The sequence below is a fragment of the Balaenoptera borealis genome (assembly GCF_965194805.1).
Source record: "Balaenoptera borealis genome assembly, chromosome: 17".
Taxonomy (NCBI): domain Eukaryota; kingdom Metazoa; phylum Chordata; class Mammalia; order Artiodactyla; family Balaenopteridae; genus Balaenoptera; species Balaenoptera borealis.
The window spans coordinates 27,598,289-27,619,229 of record NC_138876.1 but is presented as its reverse complement, the minus strand read 5'-3'; the positions used below and the strand labels follow the sequence as shown (position 1 = coordinate 27,619,229).

The 20,941-nt window shown below is 38.2% G+C and overlaps 1 protein-coding gene across 4 annotated transcripts in view; it reads right to left on the bottom strand.

The window, feature by feature from the left end:
- SYBU (syntabulin) overlaps positions 1–20,941 on the bottom strand; it is a 114,107-nt gene that overhangs the window by 78,000 nt on the left and 15,166 nt on the right. Inside the window, exon 1 of one of the 4 annotated variants that reach the window (XM_082364318.1) lies at positions 259–381. The exons of the other annotated variants lie outside the window; for them this stretch is intronic. The gene's annotated coding sequence lies outside the window, so the exon portion shown is untranslated. Of the gene's footprint in view, positions 1–258; positions 382–20,941 lie in introns of those variants that run through there. 4 annotated transcript variants of the gene reach the window in all.

The following is a 20,941-nucleotide window of genomic DNA, read 5'->3' as shown; positions in this document are numbered from 1 at the left end:
CATTTGCACACAACTATATTTTCAGAGCCCTTTCACATGTATAATCTTATTTGAGCCTCACAAAAATCCTGGGAGGCATATACTGTCAATCCCTGAAACCAGATAAGTCATAAAGGACAGGTTTTTCTTGATAGGAACCCCCTAGACTGCAAACTTCACAGAAAAGACAATACAAACGCACTGCCGAAGAGAAAAGGTCTGCACCATTTAACCAAGATACCTCCCCGTCCCCCACATCCGCTCTTCCTCTCAGCTCACCTGCGTGTGCTGGGGTCTCTCCCAGACTCAGTCAGGGCTGACAAAGACCCAGCTCCTAATCCTATCAGCCGTGTGAGCCAGGGCTGCCGTCTGTCTCAGTGACCCGATGTTGGGTGATCCTCACAGCAACAAGAAGCAGCTGACGTGCTTTACAACACGTCACGGAGAAAAGAAGCTGCATTCTGGGGCATCCTGGGATTTTTTTTTTTTTTTGTGGTGGGGTGGAGACCCGTATTTTTCTTACCAGGGAGAGAGCTGCCCGTTTTCCCGTAAAAGCATGTGTGAGTGATCCACTCTCCTCTCACTGTATGTGTTGTTGTTACTCTATGGTTAAGGGATTTTGATGTTGTAAAACTGTAATGGGTAGAATTCTGCAGGATCACTCCCTGAGGAGGGGGTCCAGAGAGTACCTGAGGCAGACAGGAGAGTGGGTAACTGAGGCAAGGTGGGCTTGAACCTGTGTTGGGTTCAGAGTGTGTCAATTATCTCTGCTCTGCCAATGAGTTTTCAGTCAGAGATATCTCTCAGACGAAGAACAGGAATGAAGGGAGAGTCCGGGTGAGGAGGTAGAGGTTGGGGGTTGGGGTCTCTGAAGGATGGGAAGGATACAGTCTTCTGCTTGCCTAATGGCGAGCAGACATGAGGTAATCTTCCCCAAAGCCATCTGCTGTTTGTGGCCTTTTGTCCATTTGTGAGAATAGGGGAAGATATTAGCCAAAGACACAGGTATGGTGATTGTATTGAGCAAACTGGGGAAACATGGATGGACAAGTCGGTGTTTACTTCTTGGGACAGTTGATTGGAATGATTAAAATCAAGATGCTCTGGAAAGTATGAGTGTAAAGGTTGCCATCCAGATAGGAGAAACCAAGCCTTGACATTTATCTAATGAGATGATTCAAATGATGGGACAAGACAGGGAGATGTGTGGATCTACAGACTTACAGAAAAGGCAAAGGAAGTTAGTTATCTGTAAGGTAAACAAAGGAAGGCCTAAATCCAGAGGCTGAATTCTGGACCTGAGAGACAAGCACCTTCCTTTCCCAGGAGACCAAGAGACCAGAAGGTATGAGAAGGACAGGGCCTTTGAAAGCTACCTGAACCCAGTGGGGTAGCTAGCCTCCTAGAGGGATGAGGAGTGAAGGCTGAGATTCTCCTCAGACTTGGCAGGGGTAGAACTGGTACCTCAGGTTAGAGGCTCTGAGGGATTCATTTAGCATCCCACAGTCTAGGCTCAGAAAAAAATTTATAATCTGGGTTCTCAGGAAGCAGATCTGCGGCAAGATTTGAGTTACATAAAGATAAAAGAATCTGTTCTCCATTATATGATTTATTTCCATGAATTTGCATTTATTTTCCATTCAATTTTCTAGTAAACATGCTTTCAAATTTTTAACAATAATTCTGCCTTTATTTGTTGCTTTTAGATTGGGGGGAAAGGAGGATTTTGAGATTGTCTACTGGAAGGACAAGAGCACTATTGCAAAATGGGGCAGAGCGCCCCTAGGGGCCAACTACTATGATGGCAGCTACAGAAGCCCAGGAGAAACCTGGAAGCACCAGACAGCTGCACTGCTGGTGGCGGGTGGAGGTATTACCTCTGCAGTTGTGGAGCTGAGGAGACTTTTGATTTCTGCTTTATTTACACCTCCTAGGCCATTCCTATGAACGATTTTCCTTTACCACCAGAAATCTTGTGACCTACTGATTAAACTTAGCCCTTGCTATGTAGTTGTAGCTCCTCTCAAATTCACAGCAGAAAAATCTGTAGGAAGATAAATCCAGAATTTGGGAATCTGGCTTATGTTGTTTCATCTGCCCATGTGTCCTTTCTAGTTATTTCTAGAACGCTGTTTCATCAAAGAGAAAAAAATGCTTTAAAATAAGATAACTTTAATATTTTCTTTTTAAAGGTACTAAAACCACATCGTCAAAATTTTGGCAATTAAAAGAAAAATATTACTCATCATCTCATTGCCCTAACATCAATTATCCATATTCCTTCTGTTAGCATTTTCGTGTATTTACTTTCAGGCTTATCTACTGTGCGTCAAAATAGCACTATTAAAATGAGAATACGATTCTAAGTGACATATGGCATTTTAGGCCTTTGATGCCATCTCATCTGGCTGTTTCTGGATGGCTAGCATACAGAGCCACTGTTCTCCCATGAAGTTACTCACCTTCTGTTTGTCTTCTGATTGGGCACTAATCTGAGATACGAGGCTCTCAGCTCGTTGACAAACAGCTCGGGCTGCTGCTGGAAGCTCAGAGCGCAAGGATGGCTTCCCAGGTCTCTGGTGTCAACTGCACTGGCCAAAAGTTTCAGGAAGAGCTGCCGGTGGGGGAGAATTAGCAAATTCCAGACTGGAGAAATGACCTCAATTCAGAAGTTGATAGAAAAACAACTGTGTCTCTTTCTATTCAAAATCCCAGCTTCCGGCTCGCCATAATGTGATGTTAATTCAAGGGAGAGCAGGAAAGTGAGATGAAGTTCCCAAAGTTTGCAAAGAGATCTGTGATGGAAAAATGTAGTTTAATAAAGGACATGGACTCTCAAATCCTGAAGGCCCAGATTTGTCTCCTTCTTTGCCTCTTTCTGACTGCGTGACCTTAGAAGAAAAGTTGTTTAGCCCCTCTAGGACTCAGCAGGTGATAAGTACACGTTAGTTAAAAAAAAGAAGGAAGGGAGGAAGGAAGGAATGAAGAAAGGTCAGGTTGCCCCAGTTAATGTCTCTGGGCAAATTAACTTCTCTGATCCTCATTTTCTCACATATAAAATGGGCCCAATAACAGTAATCAGTTCATACTACTGTTGTTAAGATCAGACAAGAATACATGCAAAGTCTATCATTTATGTCTGCCACATGGTTGGAGCTTAATAGATATCCTCTCTCCCTCAGGACCAAACCATTCCAACCACTATGGTTGCTACCTGCTTGCTTGTTTTGCATTCTCCTCATCCTAAAGATTTTTATTATTTATTTATTTATTTATTTTTAATTAATTAATTAATTAATTTATTTTTGGCTGTGTTGGGTCTTCGTTTCTGTGCGAGGGCTTTCTCCAGTTGCGGCGAGCGGGGGCCACTCTTCATCGCGGTGCGCGGGCCTCTCACTGTCGCGGCCTCTTTTGTTGCGGAGCACAGGCTCCAGACGCGCAGGCTCAGTAGTTGTGGCTCACGGGCCTAGTTGCTCCGCAGCATGTGGGATCTTCCCAGACCAGGGCTCGAACCCGTGTCCCCTGCATTAGCAGGCAGATTCTCAACCACTGCGCCACCAGGGAAGTCCCAAGATTTTTATTTTAACTGTCATTAAATGGAAACAATAAATTTTCCCCAGATGACTTATGATATAATGTGAGAAATGATTTCTCATTAGAAAAGAAGTTGACAGGACTTTTCTTCCCAAAGGTAGATGGAAAAGATTACAGTAGATGGCATGAAAAATGGCCAGATACCTATCATTCATTCATTCATACATTCGTTCATCCATCGATGTTTGTTTTGTTCCTATTCTGAGTCAGACACTGGCTTAGATACTGGTTTGAGAGCATTCAAAGATGAACACTGTTTCCTGTCCTCAAGAATCTCACAGTCTAATAGAGATATGGGTATGGCCATCAGCTGTTACACTATTCATTGTGTTAACACCATGACTTGCCAGCATCCGAATCAGACTGGAGTCTGAGATTTCCAGGGATGAGTTTTGAGATAAATGTTGAGGGATGAATAGATACTATTATAATTTTGGCTCCTTCAGAATCCCTTTCTCTTGATCTCTCCTCTCTTCTCCTTTCTGCTCCCTTCCCCTGCCTCACCTTGTCCTCCTTCTCCCTCCACCTTCTTTCCACTTTGAGAGACTTCTGCTGCCCTAATTGTTAATTAGCTCTATTATTAAAAAATTCAAGAACACCATGTTATACTGCCACCTGTTGGCTCATTAGTAAATTTCTCTTCTGACAGGTAGTTTCTTTGGTTTGCAACAAAGTTTTCATAACAAACCTTAGTAGTGCCTTTATTGAAACTTTCAGCACTTTCAGAAAACTTTCATAGTTTAAGGTTACACAGAAATGAATACCAATGAATAGCATCAATATTCAGTGGCTATAGGATAATGTGCATGTGCTTTGTGGTCCGAAAGACAATAGTCCAAAGCTCCTTTCTTCTTTTTACCTGCCAAGCCACTGTAGACAAGCAAGATAAGTCATATGCAGTCATATGATAAAGTCATATTCAGATAGTCCCTACCTTATATATTCCAAGGTGTATTTTTTGAAATTAATAGACTTTATTATTATTTTTTTGAGCAGTTTTAGCTTTACAGAAAAACTAAGCAGAAGGTACAGAGTTCCCATATACCCCTTCACCAAGATCTACTTTTTTTACTTTTTATCTTTGGGCACCATCCATTCCCTGTCTACCTGATTAATTAAGTATGATTATACTCTACTTCTAAAGAAGGTTCAAGTAAGTGCCTATCAAACAGATCTATATGCCTTACTCTTCCCCTGCCCTACCCATACCCCTGACCCATTTGGTTTACCTCCGAGGTCTTCTAGATCTCCATGGTTGACTAAACACCAAGACTTCTGGATCCTTCTTGGATAGTCTTAACAGCACTACCTCTCCTCTGGCCTGAAACTGAGCATGGGGAAACCACACAACCCTGAAAATGAATGACATGGCTAGCACTGGCCCTCTAACTGCAGTGGGGTCTCAGGGCTGCCTGCAATCATTTTATGCTCCCTAGTTAACATAAATTCTCTCTTATTCTTTATAGGGTCTATTTAACACCTTCTTTGTATTTCAAACCTACCAGCCTACCACCTCATCTCAGGCTGTGCAGAAGCCCTTCTCTCCTGACTGACTGACAAAATAGAAGCTGTTAAGAGAATTCTCTCAGTCTCCTGCCTCCAAACCTATAAATTCACCTACCTCCATCCCATCCTTTCCATGTCCGGTCCTGTAGAATGGAAGCTGTCCCTCTTCTGTACAGGGGTAATTCCTTTATCTGGGCTTTGGATCCCACTTTTTTCCACCTCTTAAGCAAAGTTATCCCATCAGTTAGTCCTTCGAACTCCCCAGGTTTCTATTTCCTTATCTGAAAAATGGAATAATCACAGTACCTACCTGTGAGCATCAAAGGAGTTACTAAGCATGAAGAACTTGGAAGAGTGCCTAGTATATATTGAGCATTCAGTGAGTGTTAGCTGTTATTATTAGCTATTATACTTTTTTTGGATAACTTTAACCTACTTTTCTATCAGACACTTCACATCAGCATTTAAACATGCTGAAACCTTTCCCAAGGAAATAAGTTACTCTCTGAACTCTTCTGTCTTTCTAGTACTACCCAGTTGCTTCTCCCCATTCCTCATAGAACTTCTAAAAAAGAGTCTGTATTCCTGGGTCTCACATTCCCTGCTCCTTCACCCAACCCACTCCACTCATGCACCTGTACCCACCATTCTACCAAACAGCTCTTGCCCAAAGTAAAAATTACTTCCATGTGGTTAAATCTAATGGCTAGTTTTTATCTTAAGCTTGATCTCTCATCAGTCTTTGGCATGATAAACACTCCCACATTTTTGAAACCAAATTTCCTTCTGTAACACAGCCCTCCTGTGTTTTCCCACTGACCCAGTATCCTTTTAGGCCATTTCTTAAATGTTGGTGTTCCTCAGCCTAGCCCTGACTTTCTTATGTTTTCATCCTACCTTCCCTCCCTGGGTAATATCTTTCTTTTCAATTGTTTCTATTACTGTTTATATGCAGATCGTCCATAAATTCTATAAATCTTTATTCCATAACTATCCCATAATCCAACTGGATATCTCAGGGTCCAAAACTCACTATATTCCAATTGAATTCATCATACTTCCTCTAAAAGCTGATCTTTTTCTTGTGTTCCCTATAATAAATGCCATCCTCGTGCGGACTCAGGAAGCTGGGTGACACTGTCAACTCTTCTCTCTCTGTCACCTTTACAGCAAATTGGAACCTAACTCATATCTGTTCTACCTCTTAATTATCTTTAAAATGTGTTCATTTTTCTACAATTTCTTGCTGCCTGGATTTCTAACCCTGTGCCATATTAAAGATATGGTAAACATAGAAGCTGTGTTAGCTTTTGGGTTTGTTATATGAATTGAAGAGCAAATCAAAAGAATTTTTTAGTGATCAAGTGAAATAATGACTTCCAAACTGGTATAACTTGAAAAGCTTCTGCCATAGAAAATACATTTCATCTTATTTATTATAAAATATTAGGCTTAGCTTCATTATTTTAATGAACTCACTTAAGTGAGAATTCAAAGAATTCTCTTTGCAAATGTACTCCCATGATTCTTTCTTATAGTTTTACCTCTTGTTTTCCCCTACCACTTATTTGACTTTTATTATTAAAACAGAAAACAATTCTAGATTAGGATTTTTTAAAAAAGACAGTGGCGTTTATATTTTTAAATATTCATATGGTTGCATTGCTATATTTTTATTGTTATAATAAACTCAGTAAAATGCAATCTTTTCAAATAAATATAAGATTTTAGCAGATCTATTTTGAAACTCGGCAAGATTTTTAATATAATAGTTACTTGGGAAGAGAATATTAGAAAACTCCACATTACAAATGCTTTTAAAATACACTTGAGAGCAGCTGATTTCCTAATGCTTCAGTTATTAAATATAGAAGTGTGAATTTGTTAAAACCAGTGTGCTTATGTCTCCCATGGTAAACAACTCGTTTTTTTTGTATGTAAATTACTATTTTTAGGCTTCCCTGGTGGCGTAGTGCTTGAGAATCTGCCTGCTAATGCAGGGGACAAGGGTTCGAGCCCTGGTTTGGGACGATCCCACATGCCGCAGAGCAACTAGGCCCGTGAGCCACAACTACTGAGCCTGCGCGTCTGGAGCCTGTGCCCCGCAACAAGAGAGGCCGCGATAGTGAGAGGCCCGCGCACCGCGATGAAGAGTGGCCCCCGCTTGCCGCAACTGGAGAAAGCCCTCGCACAGAAACGAAGACCCAACACAGCCAAAAATAAATAAATAAATAAATTAAAATAACCACGTCCCTTTAAAAAATAAATAAATAAATAAATAAATAAATTACTATTTTTTTCCTGCCTGTGCTGATGTCAGTATTTCTCTCCACAGAGTTCTAAATTCAGAAGTATTTCCATAGAAAAGGACTATATTGAAATATTGCAAATGGAGAATAAACACAGACCTAAGAACCTTCTAGTTTTCATTTTTGGCCTTTAATTATGCAATAATGGATATCTGAAAAATATTGTTTTAAAATAAGAAAATTATTCATCACTAAATACAATGGAACCAAAGCAAATAATAATTAGGCAGTTTCTGTAATTTCACCTAAGAATTGCCTTACAGAGTTATACTGTTACGGCTGTAAACCTTATCCTGTGAATTCCACACGTTTTATAAATAAGTGATTTTATTTATTCAACAAATATTCACTGAGCCTTTCTTCGCTATGTACCAAGAACTCCAGTAAATACTAGGAGAAATTTAAATAGTTTGCCTTGGTAGCAGTAATAGGTGTGATTTTTAATTTCATTCTGTGCCCTTGCACGGGGTCCTAAGTAGGGTTTAGACTGTTATATGGCCATGGAAAATAAAGGTAGAATGAAGAACTCCACCCAAATATTTAAGCCATGCTGCATCCTTTTGGGCAGCTTTTAAATAACAAAATAAAATATTATCATTTTAACACTTACAGGATAATGACATGATCTGTTTAATATTAATACTTCAATTTCTATCTTTAAGCTATATTTTAAGAAAGCAAGAATGAAAACACAGAAAAATAAACATGACAAAAGAATGCTACTTATTAATATATGACATATGCTGTATTTTTTTCTTTATAATTAAGAAATATGGTCAAGTGAAAATCAAGCAAGTCTTTTTTTTCCCCTTGGTTGAATCCCTTGAATTCCTTTTCTACAGAGTGCTGCTATTTCTATAAACATTACAAACTAAATGGACACACAACAACGCTTAATGGTAGGAAATGTACTCACTTCATTTTATTTTGCTCTATTATTACACTTTACTGCAGACTAGTCACTTGTCCATACTTTATAAACATAGGCAGAGATAATGGTGATTTACAGAGGGGGTTTGAGCACAAAATGCTGTTTCTTTTTTATCAGAAGGAAGATGGTTCTCCTTCAAAACTGAGGTTTTCTGATGGTCTTTTGCCAAAGGGTAATTTGTTTGTTCTGGTGAGTTTTAATAAGAAAAGTTAGACAGCACGTCTGCAGTTATATGCTCCTGGCATTGGGCCTTCCATAGAAATGTGCATTAGATATTCAAGCCCTGTCTCAAGCATTCTATTCCTGTAACCTGACTTCATCCGTTCCCTTCCACTGTTGCCACTGAAACTGGAAATGACTGCGGAATACAAATCATATGATAAATATTGGGGAATATGTCTTTGTAGTTTTTCAGCACCACTGCCAAACTTCTTGCCTAGGGAGCTGTGGGAGGCTTTTCAACCTGAAACCTGTGAGCAGTCCCATTCTCTGGCCAACTGGGAAGCAGCCACATGATTTTATTGCAGCAGCCCTTCGAAAGGATTAATAAACACTTCAAGTTCTTTGACTGCATATGCTTTTAAGGCATGCTCATGGTTGGGCCCATATTTATATCCAATAATTTTAAACACTGGGATGCATCTTCTATATGAATATCCCCAAAATGTGACACACACAGTTTTAAATAACATTGTTATAAATGAGGACTCTTTCCCTAAAATTTTTCATCACAACACTATCCCCCATTTTGTCTGATCCTACTGAAGGATACTAGCTTGGGGTTTCTTTCTGCATTCACCAGTAAATCACTGAGTGGAAGACAATGCCATTTGGAGAGTAGGTCTAACATCTCAATGATGAGTAGAGGTGTAGGACAAATTTTGCTAGTTAACATCTTCAGGTAGCACTGGATTCTCACTTGTAGGCCTGAACTTATGATTTTCTCAGTGACCATGCTTTTAAACAGAGGCTGTCACACAGGGAATCTATGAAGGAGGGCTACGTCTGCCCTGTTTTTATGCTCTAACCAGTGCATTCCATCTGCTTTCTTCAGTGTTGTTAAGCAGTCTTCCACAAAATCTGCTAAAGTTTTTTTTTTCTTTTTAACATCTTTATTGGGGTATAATTGCTTTACAATGGTGTGTTAGTTTCTGCTTTATAACAAAGTGAATCAGCTATACATATGCATATATCCCCATATCGCCTCAAAAATATGGAACGCTTCCCGAATTTGCGTGTCATCCTTGCGCAGGGGCCATGCTAATCTTCTCTGTATCGTTCCGATTTTAGTATATGTGCTGCCGAAGCGAGCACTCTGCTAAAGTTTTTAATTCACGAAGACAAATGGGGGCTGTTTGATATAAGTTATGAAGAGAGGTAACTGTGGCAAAAAGGTCAGCAAAGCCAGTGTTTTACAGGTGTTCGAAGCTGCTAGCTCTCTAAATGGTGACTAAGACGAAGGTATTGAAACTCAGAAGGGCATTTCCTGCTTGAGCAGGTCAGGGACTTCTCCATTTGGAGAGTGGAGTTAATACCCATTAAACCAATATGCTTGTTATTTACATCTCCACTCCAAGCTCTGAGACTGTGTTAAGAATTGTATTTTCTTCAAACCTTGTATTCACCTGCTTGGTCTATTTTAAACTCAATAACTTAACATTTGGCAAAGGAGTCTTAACCACATAGAATGTATACATCATTTCATGGTCACCAAGCACTTGTGTTTTCAGACCTGTTAATAAGGATGGAAAAGTACTGGGTTTGCTGAACAGTGAACATTAGATCATGCTTGACAACTTTCTCAATGATGTGGGTGAGCCTTATGTGTACTTTCAGCAAAGTAGTCTTGCCCAAGTCTACTCCATGATGGACTCCCATTTGGGCAATGAGAGAAAATTAGCCAAGGGAATTTCCAGTTTGGCCGTTGTGTAGGCAATAACAAACAACTTGACAATCTGCTGCCTTTTGTTTGTCCCGACACTGACATGACTTCTAGTCATGATTGCCAGTTTGAGGTTCTCCAGTGTAACGGGGTAGAGACTTTAAAAACTGATAGCTCTTTGATGCATTTCACTGCCTACGTGTTTATTTACATTGTCCTTTTTCAATGAGGAGCCCACAATGTCAACAAAGGCAGCAGTGTGTCTCACAGTGGCCCATTTTGAATTTGTTCCTTTGTACACAGAGAACAATAAGTTTTACCAACCACAGCCCCATCGCCAGATGCAAACAGCTCTTCACCTCTGCCTGCCATTTTTTAACCTCCCCACACTAAGAGCCATTCTGCTCTTCCCTTCTACTCCTGTTTTTCACTTAGTAGTTACCCTCTCTTCTAAATCTTATAGATCTTCTGTGGGTCCTACTCGTGACCTGTCAGTATGAGAAATGGAACATATATATTTACTATTAATTAGCTTTAGAAACAGAGGTGGGTGTTTTAGCAAAGCTGTTTCTCAAAGTCAGTTTTTTAAAAATTATATTGATAAGATCTAAGTACATTTTTCATGTGAAAATATAAGTGCTACATGGAAAAGGACAAAAAAATAATTTTGCTTCTATATCAGCCTGAATGTTTATGAATCAAGCAGCCAATTAGTCAATTAGCCAAATAGTTCTCATGAAATGACTCTAAAATATACCGAATTCTGAACCATCTTCTGGCAGTATCCATTTGGCTTCATTTATTTAATAAGAAATATAGAGAAAGACATTTTTCCACATTGATTTGAAATTTAAAATAAAACCAGAACCATATTTTTTGTTTCCAAATCCAAACGTAAAAGCCCTTTTTCTTGTTAGGCTAGGAAGGAAGTTGGTCCACAGTTATCTGTAAATTCTTTCATTTTTTCCCCCATTTACAGTTATAATGAATCGGTTCCATCAGCATGATAGTGAGGAGTTACAAGTTATTTTAACATCTACCTCATTATTTATATCTGTTGGAAAGATGAGTGTATCACCAACTTTCTGGACTGTGTACTTGACTCTGTTAGTATTGTGTCTTATCTCAAAAAATCCAATTGGGGTTCCCAGCTGTTGTCTGATATTTTAATATTCACACTCACCATTTTTCAGTGTTAAGGTTTATTTTCTATGGCTCAAATGAGAATATATTTCCAGGTCTAGTGTGGCCAGTTTGTTTGTTTGTAAGAGTATTATCTGTTCAAACAGAAGAAAACCTTTAATTCAAGGTTAAAGAAAACAATAAAGTGATTTAACATGAAAATATAGGAATTAATAACAGGAAAATATAGGAATTAATATAGGTTATTAATTAATTAATAACCTAAATAAATATAAATAAGACACATTAATTACCACTATTTTCTACTCACCTGACAAGGATTCATAAATATTTTTGACATTACCATTTGACTCTAATCTCCAAATTATTTCTCACTAAGCAAATGTTTATTGGGTATATATTCTGACTCAGATACTACTTTTACTTTTGACATATAAAAGGGAGGTCCTCATTCCATAGTGGGTGGAGGTTGGAAAGATATGAACTCCTTTGTTAAGAAATATACAGAAAGGAAATTCTGGAAACATACAGAGAACATAGACCTGTCCACGTACAAATCGAAAGTAGCTTACTCTGTAAATGCTATGAAATTCACCATATCATATCCCAAGAACCATAAGAAAAACAGGAGAAGGTTGAAGCTAAAGTAAAAAAAAAAAAAGGAAACCTAAAATGGTACAACAGGGGTGAGGACATTGCATGAGGAAACTAAATCTACAAGGATTCAAATCCAGAGAGGGAATGGCTGAGTGGGTTTTGGACAGAAGTGTGTACACCATCTAGTGTACAGACACAGTGATCTCAGACTTGTCCACTCAGCACATACTGGAATATGAGTATTGAGGAAGCACCTCCTGACTCCTGAGAAAGTCAAGACAAAGTCAGTTGCCTTTGAAGGGCAGAGAAGTTCCCTGGTTGGGGTAGAGAACAGTTAAACTACTGAGTGTGGAAAGGAAATGCTTAAGTGACAATTTGTACATTAAAAAATATTTACAAATATTTATTTGTAAATAAAAATTATTTACAAATATTTATTATTTGCAAATAAAAATATATTTAATATATGGAATGAAACCAGTGCCATAATTTAGCTCCTAAATCAGATGTCTGGTACCACCGATGTAAATGCAGTGAGAATGAGAGATCCATAATGTGGGTTTAGACCGTGGTGCCCTTCTTTCATGCACAGTGCATTGTAACAGAGTGTGTTTTACATGAGCCTGGATAATATAGAATAGTTTTAACTCAACAGAATGGAGAAATGGCTTTTAAAAGTCCTCTGCCAAAGAACTGCAGCCTGAAGAGGTGTGTGACAGACCACTGGTCTAGGGTCATATAACATGAAATACCAATATGCCTGCTTAAAAAGTCATTACCTCCAAGAAGTAATACCTACGGAATAATTGCAATCTTTGGTACCTCGGCTGTATGCTCTTCTCCTGAGAACTTTTGATTTCTCTGTAATCCTTACTGTAAAATTTAGATCTCCAGTTTGTCCAAGCTGAGGTCTTTCATCTCCAAATCTCACCTGGAGATGTCTACTTGGAAATACTGTTGTCCCAAACCCAAATTAGCTTCTCATCCCAAGTTTACCATTGTCACCCTCATTTCTTTAGGGTGTGAGATAGAAAAGAGCATAGAAGTTAAGAGCATGGTGTTTGGATCTAGGCTGCCTGGATTAAAATTTCCGCTCAGCTGTGACTTTCGACAAATTATATTCTTTCAATGAATTTTTGTTTCCTCATTTATAAAATGGGATATAATTTTCGACAAATTATATTCTTTCAATGAATTTTTGTTTCCTCATTTATAAAATGGGAGAAGCATTAGTACTTACATCAATACCCACATCATGAAACTCTGGAAAATCCACACAAAACACTGTCTGGCACAGAGCAAATGTTCAAAAACATTAGCCATTATTATTTTTTAATCGGTGCTCAAAACCCTGGGGTCATTTTGGACCATCCCACCCACATTTTTTAATCTCCTGTTTCCCATCAGTCACCAAGTCCTGTCTGTCCTCCTCTTAAAAGCTGTTCTTGGTCTAATCCCATGGCCACTGCCCTAGAGAGACACACACCCTTCCAATTTAGGTTAAAGCCAACAGTCTCTGGTGTGGTATTCCTTACGCAGCCTCTCCCCAACTCTATCTGTATATGAGTCTAATCTATATACGACTCTAGAACAGGATTCATTAGCACATTAGCATAGGATTCATCTTGTAGATCCTCTCCTCAAAAATCTTCTTGGGCCCTCTGGTCTCTACCAGACATTGTGTAAACCATGCCCTTGGCTTTAATAGCCTTCAAAGTTGGCTTTACTTTGCAAACTTCCTTTGTATCCCAGCCTGCTTTCATTTCCCATTTTCTGAAGTATGTGTTTCACAGAATTTAGCACCAATTCTCCATTTGTTTTCTGATTATCTGTTTGTCTTTCCTTCTCAATCCTGAAGGCAAAAGAAGTATGTATTTTACTTTCTTTTTACCCTCCCAAAGTACCTGGTCCCAAACATAGTAAACAGATTGTAAATACACACTTATTGATCAGTTGATTAAAACATATGCAATATCGGGACTTCCCTGGTGGCAGCAGTGGTTAAGATTCCGCCTGCCAATGCAGGAGACACGGATTTGAGCCCTGGTCCGGGAAGATCCCACATGCCATGGAGCAACTTAAGCCCGTGTGCCACAACTACTGAGCCTGCGCTCTACAGCCCGTGAGCCACAACTACTGAGCCCACATGCCACAACTACTGAGCCCACATGCCACAACTACTGAAGCCCGTGCGCCTAGAGCCCGTGCTCCAACAAGAGAAGCCACCGCAATGAGGAGCCCGCGCACTGCAACAAAGAGTAGCCCCCGCTCGCTGCAAATAAAGAAAGCCCATGCGCAGCAACGCAGCCAAAAATAAATAAATAAATTAAAAAAAAACAACATATGCAATATAGAAAAGTCATGGATGACATTTATCATGGGTTATTAATGAAAACTTGGATACTGAGATACACTCTTGATTTTTTAGGTGGAAATCAAGAAAACAGCTACTCTCTTCTTCAATATGATATTTAACACCACTGTCTGGGAGTCCACAAATATAAATGAATTATGCCAGGCACTAGAAATATAAACAGGCAGAAAACAGAGTCTTTTCTCAGTCTCCTTCATTCATATTCTACCTGGGGGGTGGGGAGGTCAAGTTCATAAATATATATGAATAAAACAAGGACATAAAGGGCAGAGATAGGGACAATAAAAGATAGAATGGGATAGAATAGTCTCTGGATCACACTTAACGTGTCATTTCTTAGGTATCTTGTTTGACCCTTATGACTGGCTTAAATATTCTAATTTTGATTAGTCAATGCATGTGTGTATAATAGTAACGAATCAATTAGGCTTTTGAATTTGGCCACTGAGTGCATATTTTTGAAAAAAATGAGTTATCGTTAACACATGGCAAACTGGTGTCTGATGGAGGTGCTTTTTACATCACAATTAAAATATTTCTGGTGGTACTTTATTATTCATCTTTGGCTTTCCGTCTCCCTAGTTCATTTTTTACTTACAGTTCTCTTTTTTACTCTCATTTTCTAGTCTTCTATTTGACTCCCAGCTCATATTCTCCAGAGATTTTACCCCTTTTGACCTCAAAGAAATACCAGAGGTATTTATTGGCTTTGTTTAGTGTTGCCAATGCTTTTGCACACTGAGCAGGTTAGAATGTCCTGCACTTCTACCACTAATTATAGTTTAAGTTTGAAAGTATTGTGCAAGTATTGTGCCAAGTAAGAACTATAATGTTTAGTCCACTGGAATGTCCAATTAGTATCGCTCTTACCATTAACAGGACTAATTAATACAAATGAGGTATGATCACTTGATACATTAAACTAAATCAACAGGTAATTTAGTAATTTTACAAAGCACTAACTACGATTATTTCTGACTTCGATGAATCACATACAGTATATGTTAGGAAACAACAACTAAATTTTGAAAATTTAAGTAAAGGCATATGATTTATATAATGGCTGGAATCAAGAGGAAAAAAAAAAGCCCCAATAGAATATGTGTTGATTAGTGTTATATGCATTATTTTTCAAAGTGTGTTACTCAGTAACTCAGTCCTATAAAATGCTTGGTGAAAAAAAATATACTCCATTGTCAAAAAGGACTGGGAAATGCTATATACCAAGTGGCTCTTTAAAAATTCCCAATACAGATTAAGCTATTAAGGGCCCTGAGAAGTCCTGCAATAAACAGACCAATTTGACTTTAAGTCAGTATTTCCCTAATTCATTTAACCATGGAACTTTTCTTCTTAGAAAATGTAACTCTGGCAGTCCCAGTGTCGAAGAAGCACACTTCGAGAAAGGCCAGTACAGATTAGGTGCTAGAGAGTTCAGAAGTGGAAGAGGCCACTTGCAGTTGGGGAAAACCACTATGAAGAAGGAATGTTTTTGAGTTAGATCTTGAAGACTGTGGTGAAGATGAGGCAGGGGAGGCATCTCAGGCAAAGGGAACACTGTGAGCAGAAAAATACAGAGGAAAGAGCACTAGGCGTAGGAAGGAAGGTTTGGAAGAACCTGTCTGGGGGAAGCAGAAGGTTCCTATAGGGCAGAAATGGGTGCTAACACTACGAAAATGATACTACATAGTAGAATGGTTAGCAAACTATGTACTCTTACGCATTTTCCCCTCATATTATTATTATTTCTTACATGCTCATTTGATCATGAAAGTGATTACTTAATTAAAACTTGAATGGTCTAGGCCAGCACTGTCCAATAAAAATAATCAGCTACAAATGTACTTTTAAACCTTCTAGCAGCAACATTTAAAAAATAAAAAGAAACAGATTAACTTAATTTTAAAATATATTTTATTCAACTCAACATATCCAAAATGTTATCACATCAACATGTCGGAATTCCCTGGTGGTCCAGTGGTTAAGACTCTGTGCTTTCACTGCAGAGGGGGCCTGGGTTCAACCCCTGGTGGGGGAACCAAGATCCAGCAAGCCATGTGGCCCAGCCAAAAAACCCCAAAAAACATGTCATCAATATAAAAATTGTTAATGGAATTTTTCTCTTTTGGCCAAGTCCTCAAAATCCAGTTTGTATTTTACAATTGTAACAGATCTCAATTCAGCCTAGCGACATTTCAAGGGCTCCATCATAACCACATGGCTAGTACTACCATATTGGACAGGACAGGTTTATACACTAGCATAAATTAGCTGGATAAAGCAGTCAATTTGGATAGCTTTTCAGTAACTTTAATTATGATTGAAAGTTTTAAACTCTTGAAGATTAAATCGGTAAGACATATTTGCTTTACCAGTTTTTGAAATTTATGTTTTTATTTTTTGGCTGGATTTGAAATAGGCAAATTAGGTGTAATTATAGATTAAAAACGAAAATTTCCGTTTTCCCTCCAAATCAGCTTATTAATGGAAATAAATTACCTTCTAGCTCTCTTATGGCTCTCTTTTAGCTACTAATAAGTTAAGAGAAGTCAGTAGATTTGTGAAAGTTAAACACGAAGGCTCTGCTACATATGCCAGTTGATTTGTAGCCACATACATGCTTTATGAAACTATTTTTCAGATTTTTAAAAATTTTAAATGATTCCTCCTGCTGGTGCAGTTTCTTCACACTTCATCACATTTCTAAATAAGTTATCGTGTAACTGAAGATTTCATGTCCCAAAGGCATTATACCAATACTTCCAAATGTTCCTACTTAAAACACAAAGCAGTTTTATTCACACTTCCCATTTTTGATTGCACTAAAGTCATTTGTGGGGGGTGGGGAGGAAAAGCTAGACACCTGCTCTCCTGTTTTTGTTTTCTACAAATTGTCTTTACTGAGAGCTTGTAAGTTTCCAAAAAGCACATTTCATACCCATCAGAAACTGACTGAATATGGCACATTCTTTAAATGGAAGCCCTGGAAAATCTGCTCTTTTAAAAATGGAAGATGAACGCCAAGGCAACTGCTGTGCTTCTTAGTAGAGAGCTCTTCTCTAAACCACCAATGTGGGCTAGGAATAGAAATAGGAAAATATCCAACGACACAACATAGTCTTTGAAAGTTCACGGCTTTATTCCAGGGTTTCTAAGCAGCAGTGCTATTAATATACTTGGCCTGATAATTCTTTGTTGTCGGGGGCGGGGGGAATGTTCCGTCATTGTACGACGTTGAGCAGCATCTCCAGCCTCTATTCACTAGATTCCAGTAGCATCACCCCCCCATCTGTCCTCAAACAGGTCTTGACAAATCAAAAATATCTCCAGACATTGCCAAATGTCCCCTGGGGCACAAAATTGCCCTTGATTGAGAACTACTACTCTATTCAAAGTCTAAAAATTATATATTTACAAGTATTAGTATGAGCTCTAGTTTCAGAGTACAAATCCATTAATATTATTATCTGTCTCTGCTTTTCCTAAGAGCGTGTAACCTTTGTAAAATAGATTAGATTTACATAATAATCTCTCGTGTCCCACCTCTTCAATCTCAATGATCTTGTTTTAGCTTGCTCTCTAATGTAAAGTTAAATATCCCACATCATTTTTACCGGGAACTGATATATCATAATGATAATGTAGGCTTTCATACACAACCATTATATGCAATAGAGAGTGAAAAGATGTAGCAGCTTGAAACCCCTTAGATATATTTCAGGGTATTTATTGAAATTGTTTTTGTAATGACCTGTACTCCCTAAATAAACAAGAAAGGGACTAAAACTTCACTACCATCAACTTGGTATCTTTTGGTAGTATCACAAAGAAGACGTAGTAATTCATGTTTTAAATAGAACCTGAAACATTTTCAACCACATAAAACACTGTGTATGAATAAAATGCTTCAAAGCAAGATTTATATTTCTTTTTCTCCTTTAAGACAGTTCAGTAATAAAGCATTTTATACTTAGTAGAGCCTATTTCCTGCCATATGTAAAATTTGGATATTTAAGAATAGTGAAAGCTTATTCTATGTTTTTAAGCTTATATGTTTATTCTGAAATGACAGAAGAGGTAGATAGATGTATTATGAGGACAAGAACATGGTAATGTCACAGAGGCAGCACCTGGAACAATGTATACAAACTATTTGTTCTCTACTACCCTCTGGTGGTTTGTTTAAAAAAAAAAGTAACAGTTTAAAAAAGAAAAAAAGGCTTAAAGAACCATTATTCTTATCACTGGTAATATCAATACCTAATATTTGTTGGTAAACACTATAGTACACTTAACGAAAATTCTCTCATTTAACCCTAAACAGTTGCTTGAGGTGGGTATTATAACTCATACCTGAAAATTAAGAAAACTGAAGCTCAAAGTGTTGACAGATTTTGTCCAAATTGATTTATCTGGTAGAAATGGCACTCAAATTCGTATCTTTTATGCCAAGGCTCAAGTTCATTGCGTGTGTTATCGCTTCCTGAGCAACTCTTAAAGAGAGCTGGCCTCAAAGGCAGACAGCAGAAGCAAGAATAACTACAGTCCTGCAGCCTGTGGAACAAAAACCACATTCACAGAAAGATAGACAAGATGAAAAGGCAAAGGGCTATGTACCAGATGAAGGAACAAGATAAAACCCCAGAAAAACAACTAAATGAAGTGGAGATAGGCAACCTTGAAGAACAAGAATTCAGAATAATGATAGTGAAGATGATCCAGGACCTCGGAAAAAGAATGGAGGCAAAGATTGAGAAGATGCAAGAAATGTTTAACAAAGAACTAGAAGAATTAAAGAACAAACAAACAGAGACGAACAATACAATAACTGAAATGAAAATTACACTAGAAGGAATCAAGAGCAGAGTAACTGAGGCAGAAGAACAGATAAGTGACCTGGAAGACAGAATGGTAGAATTCACTGCTGCAGAACAGAATAAAGAAAAAAGGGTGAAAAGAAATGAAAACAGCCTAAGAGACCTCTGGGACAACATTAAATGCAACAACATTCGCATTATAGGGGTCTCAGAAGGAGAAGAGAGAGAGAGAAAGGACCAGAGAAAATATTTGAAGAGATTATAGTCGAAAACTTCCCTAACATGGGAAAGGAAATAGCCACCCAAGTCCAGGAAGCGCAGCGAGTCCCATACAGGATAAACCTAAGGAGAAACACGCCGAGACACATAGTAATCAAATTGGCAAAAAGTAAAGACAAAGAAAAATTATTGAAAGCAGCAAGGGAAAAATGACAAATAACCTACAAGGGAACTCCCATAAGGTTAACAGCTGATTTCTCAGCAGAAACTCTACAAGCCAGAGGGGAGTGGCATGATATACTTAAAGCGATGAAAGGGAAGAAACTACAACCAAGATTACTCTCCCTGGCAAGGATCTCATTCAGATTCGATGGAGAAATCAAAAGCTTACAGACAATCAAAAGCTAAGAGAATTCAGCACCACCAAACCAGCTCTACAACAAATGCTAAAGGAATTTCTCTAAGTGGGAAACACAAGAGAAGAAAAGGACCTACAAAAACAAACCCAAAACAATTAAGAAAATGGTCAGAGGAACATACATATCGATAATTACCTTAAACGTGAATGGATTAAATGCTCCAACCAAAAGACACAGGCTTGCTGAATGGATACAAAAACAAGACCCATCTATATGCTGCCTACAAGAGACCCACTTCAGACCTAGGGACAGATACATACTGAAAGTGAGGGGATGGAAAAAGATATTCCATGCAAATGGAAATCAAAAGAAAGCTGGAGTAGCAATACTCATTTCAGGTAAAATAGACTTTAAAATAAAGAATGTTACAAGAGACAAGGAAGGACACTACATAATGATCGAGGGATCAATCCAAGAAGAAGATATAACAATTATAAATATATATGCACCCAACATAGGAGCACCTCAATACATAAGGCAACTGCTAACAGCTATCAAAGAGGAAATCGACAGTAACACAATAATAGTGGGGGACTTTAACACCACATGTACACCAATCAACAGATCATCCAAACAGAAATTTAATAAGGAAACACAAGCTTTAAATGACACAATACACCAGATAGATTTAATTGATCTTTATAGGACATTCCATCCAAAAACAGCAGATTACACTTTCTTCTCAAGTGCACGTGGAACCTTCTCCAGGATAGATCACATCTTGAGTCACAAATCAAGCCTCAGTAAATTTAAGAAAATTGAAATCATATCAAGCATGTTTTCTGACCACAATGCTATGAGATTAGAAATGAATTACAGCGAAAAAAATGTAAAGAACACAAACACGTGGAGGCTAAACAATGCGTTACTAAATAACCAAGAGATCACTGAAGAAATCAAAGAGGAAATCAAAAAATACCTAGAGACAAATGACAATGAAAACACGATGATCCAAAACCTATGGGATGCAGCAAAAGCAGTTCTAAGAGGGAAGTTTATAGCTATACAAGCCTACCTCAAGAAACAAGAAAAATACAGAGTGAAGTAAGTCAGAAAGAGAAAAACAAATATCGTATGTTAACGCATGTATGTGGAACCTAGAAAAATGGTACAGATGAGCTGGTTTGCAGGGCAGAAGTTGAGACACAGATGTAGAGAACAGACATATGGA